The sequence below is a fragment of the Portunus trituberculatus genome, chromosome 40, assembly GCF_017591435.1.
Source record: "Portunus trituberculatus isolate SZX2019 chromosome 40, ASM1759143v1, whole genome shotgun sequence".
Taxonomy (NCBI): domain Eukaryota; kingdom Metazoa; phylum Arthropoda; class Malacostraca; order Decapoda; family Portunidae; genus Portunus; species Portunus trituberculatus.
In genome coordinates, this window is record NC_059294.1 from 18,657,743 (window position 1) to 18,662,742 (window position 5,000).

The 5,000-nt window shown below is 39.9% G+C and overlaps 1 protein-coding gene across 1 annotated transcript in view; it reads left to right on the plus strand.

The window, feature by feature from the left end:
- The first annotated feature begins 810 nt into the window (after positions 1–810).
- Positions 811–5,000, plus strand: part of LOC123516001 — a 50,786-nt gene continuing 46,596 nt past the window's right edge. Inside the window, exon 1 of the mRNA XM_045274983.1 lies at positions 811–1,156. The gene's annotated coding sequence lies outside the window, so the exon portion shown is untranslated. The remainder of the gene's footprint in view (positions 1,157–5,000) is intronic.

The window sequence follows — 5,000 nt, forward strand, 5'->3', positions numbered from 1 at the left end:
TTTAACTTCTTTTTAAGAATCTCATAATCAACGTTTTCAGTGGTCAATGTTTAAACAAATATTCTGTTAATTAGAAAAATGTAGCCTTGAGAATCACACTCATCATATCTCTTTGGCCTTTGAAGATATGTAGTCTTTCTGACCAAACCTCTGGAAATACGAGAGTTTCAGAGGTTGTCTTGGGCACAAACCTCTTCTGATCTTCAAAGGACAGGAGCAAATAGCGATGAGGAACAAATCAATTTTCTATTAATGGTAATATATATATATATATATATATATATATATATATATATATATATATATATATATATATATATATATATATATATATATATATATATATATATGTGTGTGTGTGTGTGTGTGTGTGTGTGTGTGTGCGTGTGTGTTTCCGTATATGATGTCGTTTGCATATTTCCTCTAGCGCTAATAAGCGGGGAAGAAAGGCGATCATAAAGCACGATATACGCCCTATTGTTTCACAGGTGGCCTTCAGGAAGGTAATGAGGGACACACCACTAATCTACATGCCACCGCGAAGCAAGGGAAACAATACTGGCCGATAAGCAAAGCTTCGACTGCTCATTACTCCCCAAGATAGTACGTACACCCATGGCGGAAACATTTCAATCGTTCAGCGTATACTTACCTGACGACCTACGACTGTACTGCATGTTTACTAACTAGAGAAAAATGGGAGATAGGCAGAAATAAAGTCAATCATCTGGTGGTATTTGGAATCGAGAGTGGTGGTGGTGGTGGTAGTAACTGCAGCCGTCGCCTCCGACTCGCTTCTCACTAGTGCCAAGTGGGTGCTGCTGGCGCGAGGGTGTCTGTGTGATGGTGCTCTGTGCCTCACCAATGTGTGTGTGTGTGTGTGTGTGCTGTATCGTGGTGCTGCCCTTGACCTCAGGAGCTAGTCTGTGTTCCGCATGATGTGTCTCTTGTCAAGCATATCTTAAGGCAGCACGCAGAGCACAGCCGTGCCACACACACCCACAACACCAACGCGTCGCAACACCAAGCCTATCTTTCACGTGAGAAAGTTTATGTAGTGGCGGTTCCGTGAGCGTGATGCGAGGTGCGCCCCGAGCCTTTCAGGTGTGATTACTTGACTGTCCGCGGCGCCTTGTCCTCCCCTCCCCTTCTACTGGTGAGTGACGTCAGCCAGTTTTCACACGCAGACTAATTCACTGATCAGCGTCGCCGTTGCAGGTGCAGCTTGTAAACAAAGAAACTCTGCTTTATTAATGGCTTTGTGATTTTTTGTACCCGTTCCTATTTACAACATGAGTAGTTTGTTTTTATTAGTTACTAGGATATGTGGATACAGTGTACTCAGATGTAAGTAAAGTGTAGTTCTTTTGTTCATACAGAGAGAGAGAGAGAGAGAGAGAGAGAGAGAGAGAGAGAGAGAGAGAGAAAGTTTTCAGAATCATTACCTCCCTATTCTATTCTGGGGTGCAAGATACAATTCCTGGCCACGATCGTTATTAGTCTCGTGTAGGTGATTGTTCCTGTGTGGTGCGTGAGGCGGGAAGGACCAGACCCGCAGTCCATTCACCCTCATCCCATCACCCCCTTCTCCTCATACCTTCCCCTCACCACTTCCTCCTCATCCCTTACTTCAACTCCTCACCCCTCTTGCCCCATCCCTCACCTCTTGCTCTCGCCTTTTCCCCTCACGTATCTACACTTCCGTGAACACCCCTCCTTTCCCCCTGCCCCCTCTCTCTCTCTCTCTCTCTCTCTCTCTCTCTCTCTCTCTCTACTTGACACTTTTCCTCCATTTATCAGCCCTCTACTTTTTCCCCTCCTCCCTTAATCACTTCCCTCCCATTCGCAAACTCCTTACTTTTTTTTTTTCCACCTTCTCCCTTCACCATTTTAAAACTTTCCCTCCATTCACAAACCTTCTCTATTTTTTCCCCTCCGCTTTTCATCTTCCATTACACCTCACCCCCTGTCCTCCAGCACCCCACTTGAGACTTACCCTCCATTCACAAACCTTATTTTATCCGTTTCCTTCCTTCGTCTTTCATTTACAAAACTTAACCTACTCCGTCATCCACCATCCTGCTGGAGACTTACCATCCATTCATAACATTTCTCTCTCTCTCTCTCTCTCTCTCTCTCTCTCTCTCTCTCTCTCTCTCTCTCTGACCACTCCCAGTCAAATATTGCTAGGCGACAGTGAGCGTCTAAGGTTTTCACGTGATGGTGGTGGTAGTAATAATAGTGGTATGCGGTTCACAGAGGGTTGGTGACGCTGGCTGGGTGGTGCAAATTGTGCCGCATCACTTGTTGTGGTTGTGGTGGTAGTGGTATTGGTGGTAATAGTCAGTGAAAGTAGTAGCAGTCTGAAGGAAATTAGCCACCAAAGTTTTGAAAATGTTTTTATTTATTTATTTATTATTTATTTATTTTTTTACGATAGCGTTCCGTCTGTTTTCATGGTCGACCTTCATCAGTTAAAAAAAAAGAGCAAAGCAGCATAAAGTTTAATTATTAAAAAGACTAACATTCATGACCATTTAGCTTAATTTCCTTCGCGTGGAAAAAAACAACAACCGCACAGATAGATAGGTAGATAGATAGATAGATTTAATTGCTACACATATACAGTACAATATGAAGACTTAGGAGTGACCTCTTTTCGGGATAAATCTCAAGAGAACGTCCTCTTTACTTCATCCCAGTCTTCCTGATATTTCGAGGCAAAGGTAATAAACAATATCTATAAGGCCTAATGCTTGGCCAATTCTATCTTGCCTTCATCTGTCCTGCTTGTATTACGAGCACTAATTATATTCTAACTGGAGTACGATGACAATCTATAAAAGCTTATATGGATTGTAAGAACGATGAGAGAGAGAGAGAGAGAGAGAGAGAGAGAGAGAGAGAGAGAGAGAGAGAGAGAGAGAGAGAGAGGTATGTCTAGTTTGCCTGTGTCTTCTTTTTTAAAATCCTTTATCTAAACATAAGCCGTATTTAAACGTCTCAAATGCAAGTGCAAGGCAAGAGAGAGAGAGAGAGAGAGAGAGAGAGAGAGAGATGTATCTGCGCAATTTACACCTGCTTTGGCTTGCCTTCAGTCAGTCCTGCATGAGGGTCAGAGAGGACGCTGTCTTCACTCGCTTCCAGATCTAGTTGACCTTCCTGCGTGTTTTTGCGTCCGTGCTTTTGCTACTTTACACTAGATGAGTGACTTATTGAATGCCCCATTTGGACACTAGCCACGGCATCTGATCATAGTGGTGGTAATAACGTGATTAAATGCAATGATTGTGAAAGGATGAGTTATTGACCTCTATTTAGAAACGCTTTGCTCTCTCATCACGACTATTTTTAAAGTCTACAAAGATGATTAGCCGGACTCTCAAGACTATTTCTTTGTTATTGATGTAAAAATCTTGTTAATCTGTCTTTAGAACCATAGAAACACCATTAAAAGCTTGTGCAATTTCAACTTGTGCCTTTTGAAAGTGAAGGTACGGACAGAAGAGTTTCAGAATTGTTAATGATTCATAATGTGAAAGAAAAGGAGTGTGAATGGGTGAGATGGTGATAAATGATGAAGTAGGCGAAATGGGAAAAAAAAACAAAGAAAGAAGAGATAGGAGGTAGTGAATAATGGTGATGTAAAGGAAAAAACGTGATAAATTAAAAGAATTAGTAATGAATAAAGTGGTGAATAAAATTGTAGTGAATAAAAAATTAATAGAAAAGAAAATGTTATGATAGATATGACGAAATATAACGACTAATGATGTAGTACAAGTACATAAAAATAAATAAACAAATTGAAATAAGGAGATAACGGTAAATGATGACGCAGGCAAATAAGTAAACAAATGGATAGAATAAATGAACCGGTAAAAAGATAAGAGAAAAGTAACAGATGAAAAGAACAGCAAATAATTAGGGGATATAGGAAGAGATGACACTAATGACACAGATAATTATACAGAAGCACAACACACAGGACAGATTTTCCCGCTGTGTTACACCCTTCACTTCCCTTCCCTTCTCGCCCCTTCCCGCCCCTCCATCGACACCATTGTTTGCTGCAGAGAGTTTTGTTCCCCTGACATTGACCTTTTTAAACTCCGCATTCTGAAATACTTTGCTTTCTCACCACGACTGTTTTCTGAAGCCACAAAGATGATTACCCGGGTTTTCAGTAATGCTTTTCCTGCTGATACTGCACAAATTTTGATAATCTGATACTAGAATCATGAAAACATCTTTGATAAACCGCCTAACTACAGCTACGTAAAATGTTTTGAAGATAGTGGAGGTGTGGTGCAGAATTACTTGAGAATATAAGAGGATTGCACTACTAAACTTCTTCCCTCTCTCACCACGATTAGTTTTCAAGGCCACATAGATGGTAAGCCAGGTTTTCAATAATGTTTTCCTTGTTAGTGATATATAAATATTGTTAAAATATCACTTGAACCATGAAAACATCCGAAAAAAAAAGAATTAAAAGCCGTCTAACTTCAACTACAATGTTTTGAATATAATGTAAGTGCGGAGCGGAAGTGTTTCAGAATGAGGTAATTTGTTAGCTTCTAAATTGCTGTGTATTTATTGTTTGCAGTGACACGCGTTCCCTAATAACAATATTTCATGTAATTTGGTTGCTTTTTGGTCGTATATAGAGTTAATTTGCGATATTGTAAGTGAATTAAATGATAGATTAGAAATTTCACGAGTATATGGCGATTTTTTTTTTTTATAGTATTTAACGTTCCTTCTTGGTATTTCATATGATATTTCACGTTCCCATGTGGCATTTCACTTTTCTACGCGATATTTCACTGGCTTTTTCACGTTTTCATCTAGAATATCACGTTTACTTGTATTTAACTGGCTATTTCACGTTTCCATATACACTAGCATTCCACGTTTCTATTTGATATTTCAGTAATATTTCACTCTTTCATACAATATTGAATCTCCATTCACAGTACTATGCTGTTTATTACTCT